The following is a 21,620-nucleotide window of genomic DNA, read 5'->3' on the forward strand; positions in this document are numbered from 1 at the left end:
CGAACCCGGGTCTCTCTGGACCGCAGGCGGACGCTCCAACCGCTGAGCCAAACCGGCCAGGGCTGGATCAACTTTTTAATGAATATATTTGAAAAAACTGCGATAGAGTGAAGCTGAAGCACGAAGTGGCGAAGGACGACTGTATTCAGTATTAGCATTTACTAGTTGAGTTCTTTTGTTTTATATCTGAAGTTACATAAGCATTTACTAGTTGAGTTCTTTTGTTTTATATCTGAAGTTACATAAAGCTGATTTTAAAATAGTATTTAAATTATAATTTTAAGAGGTGAATCTGATATGCTACACTCACTAATCTATGATTAAACCAATACTATTGCTTCAAAAGTCTGTGCTGTTTTTTGTGCTATTCTTCACCTTGTTTGCGCCATGTTCATTGTCTTAGTTCCTCTGAGAGCATATCAAGTTCTTTTCTGCTTCAGTGCCTTGCCCATGCTATTCCTTTCCCTAAAATGTTTTCCTTCTCCTCCCTCTAGGTTAACTACTTCTCTGTTATGGCTTGTTTAAATATATATATATATATATATATATATTTAATCCTCACCCACGGACATTTTTTGATATTTTGTTCAGATAGAATGGGAGGAAGAGAGAGAGAGAGAAACATTGACGTGAAAGGGACACATCGAGTGGTTGCCACCCACATGACCCAACCAGGGCTAGGGACAAACTGCAACCGAGGTACGTGCCCTTAGTGGGAACTGAACCCGGATCTCTCCAGACCTCAGGCCAATGCTCTAATCTCTGAGCCAAACCAGCCAGGGTTGTTATGGCTTGTTTAAATAGCACCACCTTAAAAGTGTTCTCTCTTGTCTTGCCATTCTTAAGCAAATCTCTGTGTTTACTTCTCTCTTTTAAACCCTCAACCAAAGATATATTTTTTTTTCCACTTATCTTTATATAGAGTGTGAGAATGGGAGAGAGAGAGAGAGAGAGAGAGAAACATCGACGTGAGAGAGACACATCATCTGGTTGCCTTCTGCACGACCTTGACCAGGGCCTGGACTGAACCACAACTGAGGTACATGCCCTTGACCGGAATTGAACCTGTGACTTTTTGGTCCATGGGTCTTTGGTCTTTGGTCCACTCTAACCGCTGAGCCAAACTGGTCATGGCGGCATCTATGTTTGCTTCTTTATGAGCATCTCTCACATGTTGTAATTATAGGATGTATTAGTCTGTCCCACCTGCCCTTCATTCATCTCTTTCCTCCACTAGTATAAACTGTGAGGATAGCGGCAGTGTCTGAGTGGTTTGTATGGCATTTTCAGTGCCTAACACAATGTCTAGAGCCTGACAGTAGGAATTCATAACAAATATTTATTGAAAGAATGAAGGATCCTCCTCTTTTTAGAGAAAGTCCAAGAGAATCAGGCAAAAGATGAATGGCTATTTTTGGCTTAGCTTTGGAAGTCACACAACATTACTTCCACTACATCTTATTGGTTGGGCTAGTAGCAATCTTTGGAAAATACCAAATCTTCTCTGAGAAATGGATGCAGCTCTTGTATATTACCCTCTATCATCCCTGAACAGACACCCCTGGAGTATACAGAGGCAGAGGTTCAGATCCTGGTTCTGTCACTTGCTAGAGAAAGAAAACCTATAAAAAAAATTAAGCAGCTCCTTCGTTTATTCAGGCTTTCAACAAATGTACAGGCATACCTTGTTTAATTGTGCTTCACTTTATTGTGCTTCACAGATACTGTGATTTTTCTTTACAAATTGAAGGCAAGACCCTCCACCAGCAAGAACATTACAACTCACTTTATTGTGATACTCCCTTTATTGGGGTGTTCTGGAACTGAACCCTCAATCTCCAAGGTTGGGCTATATTTTGAGTACTACTCTGTACCAAGTTTGGCCATTGTATTAGACACTGAGAATTCAATAGTGAACCTGACAGCCTTGGCTCCACTGACTTTTCTTTTTCTGTCTGTTGATGTGGTGGATTATATTCATTGATTTTTGAATGTTGAACCACCCTTGTATTCCTGGGATGAATCCCATTTGGTCATGGTGTATAATTTTTAGATTTGATTTGATAATTTTTTGGAGGGTTTTTGCAACTATGCTCATGAGCAATACTGGCCTGTAGTTTTCTTTTTTTTGTAATGTTTTTGCCTGGTTTGGGTATTATAGAGTAATGCTGGACTTATAGAATGAGTTAGGAAGTATTCTTTATGTTTTTATCCTCTGAAATAGATTGTAGAGAATTGGTGTAATTTCTTCCTTAAATGTTTGGTAGAATTCACCAGTGAACCCATGTAGACCTGGTGTTTTCTGTTTTAGAATATAATTAATTATTGATTTAATTTCTTTTTTAAAAAATCTTCACCTGAGGATATTTTTTCTTTTTATCATCAGATAGACTGGGAGAGAGGAAGAGAGAGACACATTGACTGGTTGCCTCCCACACAGCCCGACCAGGGCCGGGATGAACTGCAACCGGGATATGTGTCCTTGACCAGAATCGAACCTGTGACTCATTGGTCCGCAGGCCGACGTTCTAACCACCGAGCAAAACTGACCAGGGCGTGATTTAATTTCTTTAATAGATATGTCTATTCAGATCATTTTTCTTTTTTAAATTTTGGCAGATGATGTCTCTCAAGGAATTGGTCTTGTTCATCTAGAGTTGTTCGTAATATTCCTTCATTATCCTTTTAATTTCCATGGGATCTGTAATGATGCCCCTCTTTCATGTCTAGTATTAGTATTTTGTGTCTTCTCTCCTTTTTTCTTAGCCTGGCTACAGGCTTATTTATTTTATTGATCTTTCAAAGAACCAATTTTTGGTTTTGTTGATTTTCTGTTTTCAATTTCAGTGATTTTAATTTTAATTCTTATTTCTTTTTTTGCTCATTTTTTATTTTTATTTATTTATATATTTTTTGCTCATTTTATATTTAATTTGCTCTTTTTTTTTTTCTTGTTTCCTAAAGCCCAGTCTTTTTCAAAGGCATTTATTGTTAAGTTGCGACCATACTGAAAGAAATTGTTTTAAATCTTCTTTTTCTGTAATTGACCTCAACATGAATGGCTTATTCTTCTTATCTTATATGGAAAAGGTACAGTATTTGCCTTTATGATAAAAAATACTGAAGGTCAGCCCGGCCAGTGTGGGTCAGTGGTTGAGCATCAACCCATGCACCTACAGGTTGCTGGTTCGATTCCCGGTCAGGGAACATGCCCAGGTTGTGGGCCTGGTCCCCAGTGGGGGGCATGCAGGAGGTGGCCAGTGGATGTTCTCTCTTATCAATGTTTCTATCTATCCTCCCTTCCTCTCTAAAATCAATAAACAAACAATAACAAAAGAAACCAACAAAAAACAAAAAAAAATACTGAAGGTTGTATCAGGTATTTCAAAAGGTAAATGGTATCTCTGAGTCAAGACCAAGGTTTTGTAGTGTTAGATATTTCTGAGTTGTTTTCCCCTGATCTCCTTTTGAGACAGAAAAGTTTATTTAGGAGTGTACCTTCAGAAAACTAATGGGCAAGCACAATCCATCATGATATAAGACTACCCCCAAATAAACACTGTCCTTTAACTGTTTATGTATAGCATCTATTTCTGTTTGGTTTATAACTCTTTAAATTGGAATAATAAAGAGAACAATAGCCTCTAGCAATCAGGTGACCTGGATTCTAGACTAGTTGTATGAAAGCTGAGGGTGCAGAGATTGGGATGGGAAGAGATTGTTTACTACTATGTTGCTTTAAAAAAATATGTTGACTCACTGACTGACCTTGAAGGTGCCTTACACTCTAAATTTTCTGGGACCACATGCTCTTGCCTCTTCTAAGTACCCATAGCAATATGTATTTTTTTCAATGATTTTAGAGAGGGAGAAGGGAGGGAGGGAGGTGGAAGGAAGGAAAGGAGAAGGGAGAAAAGTGGGGAAGAGAGAGAGAGAAAGGGAGAGATGTTGCATCTATTGGTTGCTTCCTGTATGCGCCCTGACCAGGGATCAAACCCACAACCTAGGTATTTTACCTGACTGGGAATCGAATCTGCAACCTTTCTGGTGTATGGGATAACGTTCCAACCAACTGAGCCACCAGGCTGGGCTTTTTATTTTATTTTCATATTTTTAAATCCTCATCCGAGGACATTTTTCCGTTTATCTTTAGACAGATTAGGAGGGAGGGAGAGAGGGAGAGAGAGAGACACACACACATAGACTGGTTGCCTCCCACACAACTCCGACCAGGGCCGGGACGAACCGCAACCGAGGTACATGCCCTTGGCTGGAATCAAACCTGGGTCTCATTGGTCTGTGGGTCCATACTCTAACTGCTGAGTCAGACCAGCCAGGGCAAGGCTGGGGTTTTTATTATTTTTAAAATTATTTTTATTTTATTTATTTTTTAATTAACTTTATTTGGAAATAATTTCAAAATCACCAAAAAAATTGCAAGAAAGAAAATAGTACCAGCACCAAGTCTTTCCCACTTAACACTGTAAATATCTTGCCCTGTCTGCTTTATCTTTCTTCTCCCTCTGTGTAGATGTGTTTGTCATAACGCCTGTAATGTTCTTCTGAACCATTTGACTATAATCGCATGTGTCATGGGCCTTAACACTTGGGTCTGTATTGCCTGAGTAAAGGACATAATTATACGTAACAACAGTAGTTATCAATCTCAGCAAGTGCAGTGTTGATAGAAGATTTGTGTCCATTCCGCTCTCCATAGTCATTTTCTCTGTTGACCCAGGAGGTTTTCCACCTTCTTCCCTTCAGTACAGGACTAGTTAGAGGTGGAGTTGGCTTATTGCATTTAGTTGTTACATCTCTTACTCTCCTTTAATCCAGAACATGTTCTCAATTTCTTTTTGATTTGTACGCATGGACATTTTTGAAATGCAGTCCCCACTCCTTTCTTTAACAGAAAATTCCTCATTTGGGATTTGTCTAGGGGTCCTTGTGATCTGAGCCAGGTCCTGCGCCTCAGGCTGGATCGCTCATCCATGTCCTGTCCTCTGGCATCCCCACTGGGCACCGTGTCCATCTGCCCTTCACTCCTGGTATGAACTTTGATCACACGCCTCTGTCACTCCTGAAGACACTTGCTGATCAAGCCCTTGCTCTCTCCAGGACAAGTACTGACCCTGAGGGACATCATGGAGCAGCCCAGTCCACACCAGAGCCACCCCTTCCTGCCCCGGTGGCGCCCCCTCCAGGCAGCAGCCAGGACTTTCACTGTACAGCTGGAGTTCCTGCACATGTGGCCTGAGCCGCAACACCACTGCTCCGGGTGCAGGGGAAGCCTGTGCCCCGTCATGATGTTCCCATGGTGCACCGGGACCGGTCAAGGCTGGGGTTTTTAAAGAAAGCCTTCTGGAACCCAGCCAGTGTGGCTTAGTGGTTGAGGGTAGACCCCATGCACCAAGAGGTCACCGGTTTGATTCCTGGTCAGGGCATATGCCCAGGTTGTGGGCCCAATCCCCCCAATCCCCAGTGGGGGGCATGCAGGAGGCAGCCAATCGATGTTCCCTCTCATCGATGTTTCTATCTTACTCTCCCTCTCTCTTCCTCTCTCTCTAAGATCAATAAAGAAAAACATTTAGTAAAAAAAGAAAAGAAAGCTTACTGGAGTCTTGAGCTGGGCCTAAAGGATGGTTAGGATTTGAATTTACAGGGATGACACGAGGTTTGTGGGAAAAAGTGAGCACACACTTCTCTTCCTCTTGAAACAAAGTGGAAAAGCCAAGCACCTGCTTAATTTGTCTAGAGCATTGTTGAAGAGGAGTGGAGTGCTGGAGAGTAGAGATTGGGGATAGGTTTTAAAAGCTAGAATTCTAGATTTAAGGATTTAATTTTTATTTCCATTAATATCACTGAAGATAGGCTCCCTTTTCAAAGATGAGTATGGGAACCCTGGACAGTAGCTAGGTAGTGAGCTCTCTGCCTTTTTACCCTTTACAAATTGGGGCTTTGTTTTAGACATTTTAGTTTGATGAACTTACCATATGCAGCTCTGGCTATTCTTGAGCAGCCTCAAAGGTCTATGACAGTTTGTAATTTCCCACTTTACTGAGGTGAGCATTTGAAAAGGATTTGGTGAGGCAGTGGTGGGAGGGAGAGATTTATTTACCTAAGGAAATTTGGGGATTCTTAAGCCATCTCTCGAGATTGTTCACAAATGATAAGATTTGTAATATGTTTTCTTCCTACATACTTTATAATAAATTCCATAGTCGGCTTAGACTTGGGTTCTGATTTCAGCTCTACTCCTTGTCTGTGTGGCCATGAATAAGCCTCTCTTCCTTAGTTCCTGCATCCATAATAATAATAATGCTGGGCTGGTTAACCTCTGAAGGCTCTTCTGGTTCTTACTCTGTATATGGGACTCAGATCAGCCTTTTCTTTGACATTCTTCACATACACAGATTATAATGCATTAAAGAGGAATTATATCACAGTGACTGCACACATACTGGCTTATTCAGCACATGCTCATGAAACAGTTCTCATTGGAAATCATGCTACACTGGCTTTTTTTTTTTTTAGTCCTCACCCGAGGACATTTTTCCATTTTTTGTTCAGATAGAGTGGGAGGGAGAGAAAGAGAGAGAAACATCGACGTGAAAGGGACACATCGAGTGGCTGCCACCTGCACGACCAACCAGGACCGGGGACAAACTGCAACTGAGGTATGCGCCCTTATCGGGGACTGAACCCGGATCTCTCTGGACCGCAGGCTAATGCTCTAACCTCTGAGCCAAACCAGCTAGGGCTACACTGGCTTTTTAAGTATTTTTCTTGTGTCCTTTTTATGTCCTCTCTTATGTTCTGGTTGTACCTTCTGTCATCCTGCAGAGCAATCTGAGACCCAGAAGATACCACTGTGTTCTAATAGAACCAGAACAAATAAACCGCCAAACCCAACCAGCTGCCTCCATTTAAACTGGCGTTCCTGGCAACTATAGATTATTCATTCTGGCATAGGCATTCTTCAGGGCTCAAAGGAGGGGACATGGAAGTTTTGTTCCAGCTTAGTAGAAAACCCCCAAGCCTCACCTTTTCTGTCAGTTGTAAGTACATAAATTGCATTTTCACTCCTTCTTTACTGCAGTATTAAAGATATTTGGAAGAAGGTCAGAAATGTAAAAGAGCTATAAGGATCTGTATTTAGAAAGAAATTGTTTAAGACAACTGTCTTTAGACATGGTTTTTCCTCATTTTTATTAATTTGCTTCATAGTTTAGAATATGAGTAATGTAATAAGTATTCCAAACATTTCATAGCACTTTAAACTTCAGAGCCTTTCCCCCCCTTATATAACACATTTTCATAAACAACTTGGATATGGTGCTTGCTATGAATTGTTACTTTTTATTGAGTACTTACTGTATGCCCAACACTGTGCTAAGTGCTTTACATATATTTTTTCATTTAATTTTTTAAAAAAATCCTCACCTGAGGATATTTTTCCATTGATTTTTAGATGGGGGGGGGGGAGCATTGATGTGAGAGAGACACATCAAATTGGTTGCTTCCCACATGACCCCAGGGATTGAACCTGCAACTGAGATATGTGCCCATGACCAGGAATCAAACCCGCGACTCTTCGGTCCACAGGCAAATGCTCTAATCGCTGAGCCAAACTGGCCAGGGCTCATTTAACTTTTATATCAGCTGTAAAAGTTGTATTATCATCATTTGGAACATATGAAGACACTAAGACCCAAAGAAATTAAGTAAGGTGCCCAGGATCACACAGTTAATATGTGATGGAGGTATGATTTGAATCTAACAGACAGTATCTGGCTCCACAGCTGGTTCTATTAATGTCTGTGCTTTACTGGCTGTTTGTGACATAATGGCATTGTATGTTTTCTTACAGATGAGCAAATTAATTAGAGAGGTCATAACTTGCCAATAATCACCTGGCCAATAAATGGCAAACATAGGAGGTAATTTTTCTTTTTATAAATTTTTTTTTCTTTATTGATTTCTAGAGAGAGAAGAAGGTAGGAGAGAGAGAGAGAAACATCAATGAAAGAGAACACTGATTGGCTGCCTCCTGCATGCCCCCCACTGGGGATTGGGCCCACAGCCTGGGCATGTGCCCTGACTGGGAATTGAACCGGTGACCTCTTGGTGCATAGGATGGTGCTTAACCAACTGAGACACAACTGGTTAGGCTAGGAGGTGAATTTTGATCATATGATTTAGAATCTATGTCCCAGCTGGTTTTTATTCATTTTTATTTTCATTGTCTTATTTTTACATCCTTATAAGGTGAATCACTTCATATTCTTTTGGATTAGTCTTGGTATGGATCATAAACAAATTATAATAAAAAGTCTTACTGGAGATGAAAAGAAAAATAAGGTGTTGGGTCTATTCTCAAGAAACTAATGGTTGCTTGGGTATAACAAAAAGACATGTACAAATTAGATGTGCTCCCATCATATACTGATGGGAAAAAAAATCCTAAATGAGTCATTCAAGCTATGAGTGATTTAAAGAAGGGAAAATAAGTATGAGCTATGATTTAATAGGGAGAGTTTTTTTTTTTAGGTGTGGAGGTGGGGTGGGGGTTGCTAGATATAGTACATATATAATAATAAAAGATTTACAACTCTCTTAAGCGTGATTAGAAAAAATAAAACTACAGAATTTTGGAGTCAAGTTTTTTTTTTTTAATAGAAAAATAACTGAAATATATATGTATGTGAATAGGAAAGCAATATATGTGTCACCTTCTTGAATTTGTTATTTGGTATATTTGTGTTTTCTTTTTTTTTTTTTTTTTTTTTATCATCCTCACCCGAGGACATTTTTCCATTCTTTGTTCAGGTAGAGTGGAAGGGAGAGAGAGGAACAGAGAGAGAGAGAAACATCGATGTGAAAGGGACACATCGAGTGGTCGCCACCCGCACAACTAACCAGGGCTGGGGACAAATTGCAACCGAGGTATGTGCCCTTAGCGGGAACCGAACCCGGGTCTCTCCGGACCGCAGGCCAACGCTCTAACCTCTGAGCCAAACCGGCCAGGGCTATATTTGTGTTTTCAGTGCCTAGCTTGATGAATGAATGAATTTTTTGGTCAGAGTCTGAAGTTGCAGGGGTACTGTGTCATTATTGTAATATAATGTGCTATAAAGGGCTAAAGATGGAATCTTTAAGTAATATCTAGTCTAGCCTCTGCTTCTAACTGATGAGTGAAATGGGGCCCAGAGAATGGAAATGACTTTTCCAGTAAGTTGTATGGGAGGACAACTGCTCCTGGGAGCACTAGGTATTATTCTGGAATAAATTGCCAGTGTTTTCACAGAGATTTTGTGGGCACAGGTAAAACATACAGAGAAACATTGTTGAAAATATTTTTGAATCGCTGACTTTCTTACAGATAAAGTGAGCCTATTAAGTTTTATTTTTTTCCCCCTCATTTCTATAGATCTTTTATACCAGGTTTACATTAGAAAGGTTCAGTAGGTTGAACCCAACTTTTGATCATAGTTTTCCCGCAGTGCACATCTAGCAGAGCTTTTCCCCTCAAAGGCCTGGTTGGAAACAGTGGCCTTTATTTCTGATGTATAATTTACCTCTCCTTCCTGGTGTTTGAGCCTTGTTGGTCTTGATAAATACTTGTTTTCTGTGCACCCTGCAGTTAACATGGGGGTCCTGGTGTGTAGCAGCTTAGGAAGCAGTGGGTGAGAGTGCATGTGAGAGTGGGCAGGGTGTGTTCTTGCCAGTGCCTTTAACTCCTTTGGTTAATTCATTAACCCAGAGATCTTGTCTAGTAATAATGAATTTATAAATCTCAATGCCAGACGAGGAAAGTGATGTGAAAAGAATTTGTTGGGCCTTGGCTGGTGTGGCTCACTGGGTTGGTTATTGTCCTGATGCACTGAAATGTTGCTGGTTTGATTCCCAGTCATGGCACATGCCTGAGTTGCCGATCAAAGTTTTGTCTCACGTTTGTGTTTCTCTCTTTATCTCCCCCTCTCTCTAAAAATCAGTAAAAATATTTTTACAAAAACTTTTTTTTGGTCTTATTTCACCTCAGAAAGGAATGGAGGTCCAACACGGTCCAGTGGTAGAGAAGGAATTGGAGTCAACAGTACTGGACTTGACTCCAGGCTCAGTCATTTTTATAAGCCATGAGACCTTGGACAGGTTCCTTAGTCTGAACCTCATCTATAAAATGGTGTTAGTAATACCAAGTACTTCGTAAGGGTAGTAAATTCTTCCCCAGATATACGCATGGCTTGTTCCTTTTCTTCCTCTTTCAGGTCTTTTCTCAGGTGTCACTTCATTGAGCCTTTCCCTGACTATCTTCTTAAAAATTGTAATTGCTATATAGCACTCTGTGTTTCTTTACCCTGCTTTATTTTTCTGCCATCCCACTAACTGGCTATATTTTTTGCTGTTTGTTGATTGTTTTGCTCCCAGTCATAATAACAACAAAAACCAACAATAATAGTAACAGCTAGTTCTTTTAAGTTGGGCACTGTTCTAAGTACTTTGCCTATGTTAACTAATTTAATCCTTATGGAAACCCTATTAGGTGGTACTATTATTATCATCCACATTTTATAGATTAAAAAAATTGAGGCATGGAGAAGTTGAAGTGTTTTTCAAAGAACACGTAGATGGTTAGTATTGGAGCCAGAATCTGAACCTAAGCTTTCTGGCTCTAGTGTCCTTGCCTTTTTGAAAATATATTTTCTTTATTGATTTTAGAGAGAGAGGAAGGGAGAGGAAAAGAAAGATAGAAACATCGATGAGCGAGAACACTGATTGGCTGCCTCCTGCATGCCCCGCAATGGGGATTGGGCCCACAACCTGGGCATGTGCTCTGAACCAGCAACCTCTTGATGCATGGGTCGATGCTCAACCACTGAGCCACACGGGCCAGTGTCCTTGCTTTTAATCGCTATACAGTACTATATTGCCTTATTAGAACATGAGATTTTTGAGGAAAGTGGTGGTTGTCTTTTCTTGTTCACTATTGTTTCACCAGTACCTAGAATAGTACCTGGCACATATTAAGCTATGAATATTTGTTAAATGAATGAATGCACATTGATAACATGTGAGAAAAAGAAGTTAAATGGAGTTGTTTTAAGTTTTTACCTTGGCCCCTCTTTATTATCTAGGTTTCTAATTATTGCTGTAGTCTTGTGCTATTCAGTATGGTAGCCAGTAGCCACATTTCAGGTGCTCAGTAGTCACATGTGGCTAATAGCTACTGTATTAGATAGCACATTTTTAATATGTAGAACATTTTTATATATAATTTTTTTCAATTACATTTGACATTTATTACCTTAGTTTCAGGTGTGTAAGAGTGATTATATATTTATATAATTGACAGAGTGATCAGTCTAGTACTCATCTGACACCAAACATAGTTATTACAATATTATTGACTATATTTCCTGTGCTGTACTTTTTTCCCTGTAACTATTTTTATAACTGCCAATTGGTACTTCTTAATCCCTTTACCTTTTCACCCATCCCCCAACCCCATCTGACAGCCATCAATTTCTTCTCTGTATCTATGAGTTTGTTTCTGTTTTGTTTATTTTGTTGTTTAGATTCTACATATCAGCAAAATCACATGGCATTTGTCTTTCTTTGTCTGACTTATTTCACCTAGCATAATACCCTCTAGGTCCATTCATTTGTCACAAATAGCAAGATTTCATTATTAAAAAAAATGTTTTTTTATCCTCACCCGAGAAAATTTTTGCATTTATCTTCAGATAGAGTGGGAGGGAGAGAGGGAGGAAGAGAGAGAGAGAGAAACATTGATGCGAGAGAGACACATCGACTGGCTGCCACCCACACAACCCCAATCATGCCAGGGGCAAACTGCAACTGAGGTATATGCCCTTAGCAGGAACCAAACCTGGGTCTCTGGTCCACGGGCTGATGCTCTAACCACTGAGCCAAACTGGCCAGGGCAAAATTTCATTATTTTTTATGGCTGAGTAATATTCCATTGTATATATGTACCACACCTTTGTTTTTTCTTTCCATTTTTTGTTCAGATAGAGTGGGAGGGAGAGAAAGAGAGAGAAACATTGACATGAAAGGGACACATCGAGTGGTTGCCACCCTCATGACCCAGCCAGGGCCAGGGACAAACTGCAACCGAGGTACATGCCCTTAGCGGGAACTGAACCCTGGTCTCTCTGGACCGCGGGCCGACGCTCCAACCACTGAGCCAAACCAGGGCTGTACCACATCTTCTTTATCCATTTGTCTATCGATGGACACTTAGGTTGTTTCCATGTCTTTTTGAATTGGTGTTTTGGGTTTCTTTGGATAAATACCCAGAAGAGGAATCGCTGGGCCATAAGGCAGTTTCATTTTTAGTTTTTTTTCAGGTGACTCCATACTGCTTTCTACAGTGGCTGCACCAATTTGCATTCCCACCAACAGTGTACAAGTGTTCCCTGTGCTTTACCAATGCTTGTTGTTTGTTGATTTATTGATGATAACCATTCTGACAAGTTTGAGGTGATATATCATGTGGTTTTAATTTGCATTTCTCTGATGATTAGTGATCTCTTCATGTTTATTGGCCATCTGTGTATCCTCTTTTGAGAAGTGTCTATTCAGGTCCTTTGCCCATTTTATAAAAGTTCTTTCTTTTTTTTTTTTTTTTTTTTTTTTTTTTAATCCTCACCCGAGGATATTTTTTCCATTTTTTTGTACAGATAGAGTGGGAGGGAGAGAGAGGAAGGGAGAGAGAGAGAGAAACATCGACGTGAAGGGACACATCGAGTGGCTGCCACCCGCACGACCAACCAGGGCCGGGGACAAACTGCAACCGAAGTACGTGCCCTTAGCGGGAACCGAACCCGGGTCTCTCCGGACCGCAGGCCGACACTCTAACCGCTGAGCCAAACTGGCCAGGGCTAAAAGTTCTTTCTAGAAGCTTTGCTGTGAAGGGAAGGAGAGAAATGGATTGGTAGCTGGCATGTTAGATGGAATAAAGACATTTTGGCCCTGGCTGGGTGGCTGAGTTGATTAGAGTGCCCCCCCAACCCCATACACCAGAAGGTTGTAGGTTTGATTCTCAGTCAGGGCACATACCTGGGTTGCAGGTTCAATCCTGGGTTAGGGAGCATGTAGGAGGCAACCAATTGCTGTTTCTCTCTTACATCAGTATTTCTCTCTGTCTTCTCCCCTCTCCCCACTCTCTAAAAAAAGCAATAAAAACATATCCAAGAAGAAGAACAAAAAGAAAGATTTTGTATATTTGATTAGACAAGTAGTAGCATGTTAACAGGAATTATCCTGCTAAAAGGAAAATTCTGATAATGTGGGAGAAAGACAGGAAATGACCAGAGTAATGTCCTTTATTTGGTGGGGAGATGGAATATAGTATATTAGTGGAGAGTTGAACGTGGACTATTGTCCATGGTAATAGGAGATAAGTTATAGTATATGTGCACAGATAAAGTTTGGTAGATAAATATGGTGGGATCTTGTGAAAAATGATCTTCTGGATGATTGATTTTATTTAGGCAAATAGGCAAAATCACTAGATGAAAGTAGGACTAAGGGCAGAGAAAGCACGCGATAGTTTAGGAAAGTAAGTCATCTTGGCAAATACAGAATGATTGTCAGGTTGCAGTAAGAGCCCACTTGAAACTAGTGATCATAAGTTTAAAGTTTAACTTCAGTAAGCATAGTTGTGTGTGTTTTCTTTCTTCTAAGACTGTACCAATGTAGGCAGAGATTAGATGGTGAATTGGATTTAACCAGAGCTCTGGTTTAATCAAGCTAATGTTAATACAAGTATAGAGGACCAAGGGAGTGATTATAAAAATTGACCAAGGAATTTGTTTTTATAATTTTTCTTTATTAATTCATAGAGAGAGGAAGTGAGAGGGAGAGAGAGAGAGAACCATTGATGAGACAGAACATCGATTGGCTGCCTCCTGCATGCCCCTCACTGGGGATTTGGCCCACAACCAGGGCACGTGCCCTGACCGGGAATCAAACCAATGACCTCTTGGTGCATGGGTTGATGCTCAACCACTGAGCCACACCAGCTGGGCTGACCAAGGAATTTAAACTAGCCAGAATTCGGATGGAAGTGAGGATATGATGAGGGTGATGGAAATGAAACATAGGTAGGATCAGTAGATTGAATGTCCTAATAGGCAGAAGCATTATTAAAGTTGGGGTACTACAGTGTTGTGTACTGGAAAGATAAGAGATAGTGGTTGAGAATGAGATATTTGGAATTGAGATTATAGAAGATTGGCAATTATTGGTAATGCCAAGGTCAAGAGTATCACCATGAGAATGAGAGGCTGAGGTAGGTGGGAAATTGAGATGAACAGAGGAGAGGAAGTCAGGTAACTATTAGGGCAGCGTGTTTTAACCATTATTTTTATAGTTGATGCAATTACTAAGAATTCTGGCAAGAACGGTGTTTGAGAGAATAACAGTTTGCTAGGAATCACAATCTTTAAAGCATAAGAGGGAGTGATTTGGGGGAAGTAAATGGCTACAAGGAAGGATGAAGGAGTGATCTATAATCTGATGATATCTGATTCAAAGTTGGATATATGTATGTAGGAAAGTCTGAAAGCAACAATGGGGTTCAAGTAGTAGTAGATGGGGAATGAAAGAAAACCAGCCCCCATTTGAGAAGGTTGCAGAGGAGACATTTCACTTAGAGCAAGAAGGTGGTAGGAGAGAGGGGACATTCACAGAAGAGGTTGAAGATACAGGTAGTCCTCAAGGGGTATTTTTAAAAAACTAATGCCACAAAGTACTGTGTAGTGATATAAAATGCTTTGTGAGGATTACAGGAGTCCAGAGGAAAAAGTACATCATAGGCCAGACTGTTCAGTTCCTCCATTGGTAAAATGGGAATAATAAATATTACTTACTTCATAGGGTTGTTGTGAAAAATAAAGGAAGTAACATATGTAAAGCTCTAGAAAAATACCTGGCCCGTAGTAAACATTCCATAAATGTTAAGTAATTATAATTTTCAGGGAAGACATTCTGGAGAAGAGGTGCATGGAGTTAGGTTCTCTGGACCCTGGGCTCATTTGTCTCTACTGTAGCACACCGGTGGCTTTATTTGACGCTATGTGTCTCCCTTTTCTGCTAACTCCAAGGTCCTTAAGCTGTGTGTCTCCCTTCTCTGCTAACTCCAAGGTCCTTAAGGGCATGTATTTATCTTTTTAAAATTTTTTATTCTTTTACTTTTTATTTATTATTACAGATGTCCCTCCTTTTTTACCAGCATGTATTTATCTTTATATCATAATGCTAGTACTGGTCCTGGTATAAAATAAAATTCAGTGAAGGTTTTTTGACTGAAAGAAGGAAGGAAGCAAGCAAGCATCTTGGAAGCCAAGCAGGCTTGCTTTTTTAGTGACTGAGAAGGTCCTAAAGACATGTTTTCTGGGAGCCCTCCTCAGCTCTGAATTATATCTGACGGTATATTCTACTATGCTGTTACTCTTCATGTTGCATCATTCCTTATTGCCTTTGTACCTTTCTAGACTACTTCTACTAACCTCTACACAAATAAACATAATGGTTTGTAGGTAGTTAGTTCAGATCAATATTTCCAGACGTTCATTAGATATCTTTGCCTCTGCTTTTTCAAAAATGAATGCCATCTTTCAGTGCTCACCTTGAAACCCTTAATTTTTTTTTCTTTTCCCTCATCAAGTCCTGCATTCCAAGTTTCTAAATCCTATCATTTCTGACTCTAAAATATTTCCTATATTCTTCCCTTCTTTTCTATTTCAGCTCTTCCTTTCTATTTCATACCTTCTGTTTCTCTTCTACAGTTCATTCTACATCATCTCATGAAATATTACAACACAGAGACGTGATTGTCACTTTGTTGCTTCAGTCGTTCGGGCTTTCTATTCATCACAGTAATTCTTTAGAGTAAATGATAGTATTTTCATTTTATAGATGAAGAGATAATTGCTTTCCTGTAGCAGATGGTCTCAAGGTGATTAATACTACTCTTACTCTTTTGAGGCTAATTATCCTTCTAGAACCCGGGATGTGGGAAAAGGATAGCCCAAAGTCCCGGGTGTCCCTATAGACATTGCAAGTCTGGGCCATTGAAAATCACATGTGATGAGGACGTTTCCCCAGATGAAATAATGGTAAGGCTAGGTAGCACTTTGCATATGTTGCTTCTCCAAGAAAGGGGATGATTTTGTGTACTATAAACTTGATGTTGAGAATTTTCCAACCCAGTGGGCTTCTGGGTTTGCTTCAGAGAATTAACATATTCTGGTTGAACACTTTGACTCAGTGGGCCCTTCAATAAATACTTGCATTAATATCCTATGACTCATTAGACAGATTTAAAATGCCAGTCAAGACTTATGACCAGCAAAGGGGAGATTTTACTGGGACTGCCTTGTCATACAGCTAACTTGTTCATTCATCTTTCTTTCCATATAATTGTTTGTTCATCTACTCATCCAGAGAATGGTGTCAAGGTGATATATCGGGAAGCTTCCAGTCTACAGTTAGGAGGCCTGGGTTTTTTTCAGGGCCTTGTTTATGATCCTGATTTGCCATGTATTTCTAGGGTACTGTAGTCCCTTCCCTTCTATGCCTCAGTTTTCTCTTCTAAACAAAAATAAAGTTGTTGGATGTTGTGACCATAGACCTTTTTCAATTAGCTTTCTGCAACTAGATGTAATAGATAATATGGCAGTTGTACTTTTGAAAAGGAGCACCAGTATTTTTTATACTGTATCACAGGCCTTATCTAAGAATATAAAGTCTTCTTATAAAGTCAGCTTATATATTTTCATAGCAAATCTAGCCTCTTATAAGTAACCATTAAAGAGGGGCTGTGAGTATTGGTGAGTTACAGTGTTTCTAGAAATGTTGGGTAACTATTTCTTGTAGGTTGGGAGTTATAGAAAGTCTGCCTGCAGCAATCCATTTCCAGAAAATTACAGTTTTGCTTCAAAGATGTATGGTAATTTCAGGTCATTGTATTGTGTGGTTGTGAAACTGATATTCAATCAATTTATTCAGCAAATAATTTTCCAAGCACATACTATGTGCCTGAATTTGTGCTAAGTGTTAGGAATAAAACTATAATCAAGACAAATCTCTGCTCTCATGGTCTTTACAGTTGGGAGTGTGAAAAGATAAGGAGGAATTACCTGGACTAAGAGAGGGGAGATGAGGGAGAACCCCCAAATGATGGAGAAAGGAGGTATTTTAGGCGAAGAAAACAGCATGTATAAAGACACAGAGGTGCCTGGCCAGTGTGGCTCAGTGGTTGAGCATCAGCCCATGCACCAAGAGGTCGCCAGTTCGATTCCCTGTCAGGGCATATGCCCAGGTTGTGGGCCCCATCCCCAGTGGGGGACATGCAGGAGGCAGCCAATCAGTGTTCTTTCTTATCAGTGTTTCTGTCTCTTTCTCCCTCTCCCTTCCTATCTCTCTCTAAAAAAAAAGACTCAGGGGTGATGCCCTGGCCAGTTTGGCTTAGTGGTTAGAGCATTGGCTCGCAGACCAAAGAGTCATGGGTTTGATTCTGGTCAAGGGCATGTACCTCAGTTGTGGTTTGGTCCCTGGTCCTGGTCAGGGTTGTACGGGAGGCAGCCAATCGATGTGTTTCTCTCTCACATTGATGTTTCTCTCCCTCTTTCCCTCCCTCCCTCCTAGATAAATGGAAAAATATCCTTGGGTGAGATTTTTAAAAAAGACTCAGAGGCAAGAGAGTATGGCATGTTCAGGGGAATTCAAAGAAGATCAAATCGTTGTATTGTAAAGTATGAAGTATGAAGGCTGGAAAATGCTGTTTTGAAATTGCAGTTGTTTTAGATAACACATCTGGATTGTGAAACAGCATGATGTCATGGAAAGGACATTGAACTTTGGATCTAACGTCCTAGATTTTAGTCCCTGGCTGTCCACTAACCATCTATAAGATCTTGAACAACTTATATAACTTCTCTGGTTATATTTCTTTATCTGAAAAATAGTACTTTTTATCTCTTGTTCCATCCTTATAAACTATTAAAGAGCTGTGTTATAAAAACTTTCCTTGACCCTTCTGCCAAACAAATGACATCCTCTCTCTGTTTCAAGCACTTTGTTTTAATATAGCACTTTCATTATAGTCATACTTACACACAGTTGTTTCCCCACTAAAAATTAAGTTCTCTAAGGGCAGAGAAATGACATATAGTAAGTCCCAAGTATTTACAAGGTTTAATGAATATAGATGCTCCTCGACTTGAGATGAGGTTACATCCAATAAACCCATCATAAGTTCAAAGTATCATAAGTTGAAAATGCGTTTAGTACACCTAACCTACTGAACATCATAGCTTAGCCTAGTTGGTTTCTACTGAATGCATATCACTTTCACACCATCCTAAAGTCGGGGACTTTGTGTAGTTGGATTCTATATTAAGGGAGATTTGTTCTGAAATTTGTTTGCCTTTTAAAAATAAAAAACCTTAAGAAGACATTTTGTTTTATTTGCAAACAATTTTGTTGTGATTTTGATCAACAAAAAGCCATTTTAGTAAAGCTATTTCATTGGGCTTAATGCTAGTGGTTGGAATGTGACATTTTGCAGATGAGCATCTCATTTACAGGCAGGCACAAGAGATGGTTGTTGAGCTTTGGCACGAAAAGATCTTTCTGTTAACTGTGGAAGCCTTTTTATATTGAGATCCTCTTGGCAGATTCCTAGAAATCAGAGTTCTCGTTCATTTCATCTTTAAATTGAAACATTTTGAGATGAAATGATATACAGAGATGTAAAATTCAGAAATCTAATGTACATTCCGATTACATTTGGCAGCCAGTGTAAAGAAGCAGACATCTGTAAAAACTGGGCTTTCTTGCATATTATACTGATAGAATTAAGGAAGAACCTCACTGAAACGGACTTTTCTTCATTTTTTTTGGTAAAAATAAGTTAATGTGATATTAAGCTGTTGAATTCCAATAAAATGTTTCCTCTTATTTATCCATTAATTAATTCATTCAGCTAGTCAACAAATGTTTACTGAGCATCCTGCTTTATATCATGCTTTTTTCTAGAAATGCATTGATGATGTTTAAAATGTAGCAGGAAGAAAAGAAATCAGGCAAGCAAATTATATCTGCTATTAGTATTTATGACAGAAGTTTAGAGAGCTCTGGGATCATAAAATGGTCTGTAGCTATGCCCAATTTGGCCTCTGAGATCCTTCATAAGAGCTGAGTGGACATAATTCAGAAGTGGGAACAGGATGGTAACATCCCTGTCATGTTTTCCCTCAGAGTCTATACTCCAGTCTTTCAGAACTACTTGTTATTCTCTGAATGTGCCTTGCTCTCTCATGGTACAATTTTACAAATGGCATTTCCTTCCTCTTCTCCCTCTATAGAATTCCTGTCATCCTTTGAAAAAGATCAAATGACATATTCTTATGAAATCTTCTATATCTCTCCCCCTCTCAGTTACATAGGTTCAGCTACATATAACAGAAATCTAAAATAATGGTGGTTTAAAAATACAGAGGTAGGTAGACCAGAGCTGAAATGGTTGCTCCACGAAATCAAGGACCCTTTCTGCCATCCTCGGTTTGAGACTTCTATTCTCAAGGTCAGCTCATGGAAAAGAAGGTTGATAACCTCCAATTATTATGTCCTAATTCTAGATATCAGGAAAGGGTAAGAGGAGATGGAAGGGCACCACCTCCAGCTAACACCACTTTCTTTAAGCAGCTTTTAAGCAGAAGTCCTACACCATATTTGTGTCATATCTCATTTAATAAAAATAATCACATACCCACACCTAACTGCAAGAGAGGTTGAGAAATGGAACCCTTTAACTGAACATATTGCCACCTAGTGGCAGACATAACACACCCACCCCACCCTTTAGTTCATTGTCTTTCTTTCAATTGAGCAGTCAGTATAATTATAGTACTAGATTGCTTATATTGCTTCTAATTGTCAGTTTCCATGTCTGTCTCTCTCATATAAACACCCCAGGGACTGTGATTGTGTCCTTTTATCTCTGAATCTGTAACACTTGACAGAGAGCCCAGCACAGGAGGTATCAGTTCATGTGTATTAAATGAGAGTGTTAAACTAAATGACTTAATTCCTTTTAGCTTATTAAAAGTGTGTAACTATTGAATCATAATTTTGTGTTTTTTATAGCTTTTTAAAATTTGTAATTTATATATGATAAAGTTTACTCATTTTAAGTATACATATACAATTAATTATTTTTAGTGAATTTACAGAGTTGTAAAACTATCACCAAAATCCAGTTTTAAATCATTTTTATTACCCCAAAGAGATTTCTTGCCCCTTATCTGCTGTCATCCCCATTCCTGCTCCAACTTCTAGATGACCAAATATCTACTGCTGCCTCTATAGATTTACCTTTTCTGAATATTTCATATAAATGGAATCATACACTGTGTGATCTTTTGCTTTGGCTTCTTTCACTTAGCATAATATTTTCAAAGTTAATTCATGTTGTAGCATGGATCACTGGTTTGTTCCTTTTTTATTGTTGACATTGCTGATATTTTTATAAAGTCTTAAAAGTTATTTTCTTTTTTCTTATCCTTACCTGAGGACATCTTTGCATTTATCTTCAGATAGAGCAGGAGGGAGAGAGGAAGGAAGAGCGAGAGAGAAACATTGACATTAGAGAGACAAATCGAGTGGTTGCCACCCACACGACCCCAACTGGGGCCAGAGACAAACTGCAACCGAGGCACGTGCTCAGCGGGAACTGAACCCAGGACTCTCTGGTCTGCAGGCTGATACTCTAACCGCTGAGCCAAACCAACCAGGGCAAAAGTTATTTTCTTAGGCTCTGGCCAATTTGGCTCAGCAGTTGGAACGTTGGCCCACCAACCAAAGAGTCGCTGGTTCTATTCCAGTCAAAGACATGTACCTTGGTTGCAGTTTGGTCCCTGGCCATGAGGAAGGCAACCAGTCGATGTGTCTTTCTCACATTGATGTTTCTCTCTTTCTCCCTCCTACTCTATTTGAAGATAAATGGAAAAATATCCTAGGGTGAGGATTAACAACAAAGTTATTTTCTTGTGGCTGTGTCTTAAATGTTTGTCTTGATTTATTACAAATTATGTATTTATTATAATCTACTTCACATGCAGTCTACTTCAGATACAAGCTAATTTTCTTTCAGTAGAAACTGTTTCAGTGTAACTCTGTTCTCCTTATCCTTGACTTTGGGCTCTTGTTTTTAATAAATTAAATTTTTATCTATTATATTACAACTTAAAAAAAATTTTTTTAATTCTCACCTGATGACATGCTTATTAATTTTAGAAAGAGGGTAAGGGGGGAAGAGAGGGAGAGAGAGAGAAATATTGATATGAGAAATATTGATCAGTTGCCTTCCCGTAAGCACTCCGACTAGGGATCAAACCTGCAACCCAGAATTGAACTCACAACCATTTGGTGTACAGGACATCACTCCAACCAACTGAGCCACACTGACCAGGGCAACAAGACAGTTTTAAAGTTAATACCATGCATATTTATTGAACTATTTAACGTGCAAGTAGTTTATTCTGGTCATATTTTTTTTTTTTTTATCCTCACCCGAGGATATTTTTCCA

The 21,620-nt window shown here is 39.4% G+C and overlaps 1 protein-coding gene across 3 annotated transcripts in view; it reads left to right on the plus strand.

Annotated features, from left to right (window-relative positions):
- The window catches only part of FAM168A (family with sequence similarity 168 member A), a 173,055-nt gene that overhangs the window by 91,863 nt on the left and 59,572 nt on the right, over positions 1-21,620 (plus strand). The gene's annotated exons all lie outside the window — the stretch shown is intronic.

This window comes from Molossus molossus, unplaced genomic scaffold (genome assembly GCF_014108415.1).
Source record: "Molossus molossus isolate mMolMol1 unplaced genomic scaffold, mMolMol1.p scaffold_m16_p_13, whole genome shotgun sequence".
NCBI classification, from domain to species: Eukaryota; Metazoa; Chordata; class Mammalia; order Chiroptera; family Molossidae; genus Molossus; species Molossus molossus.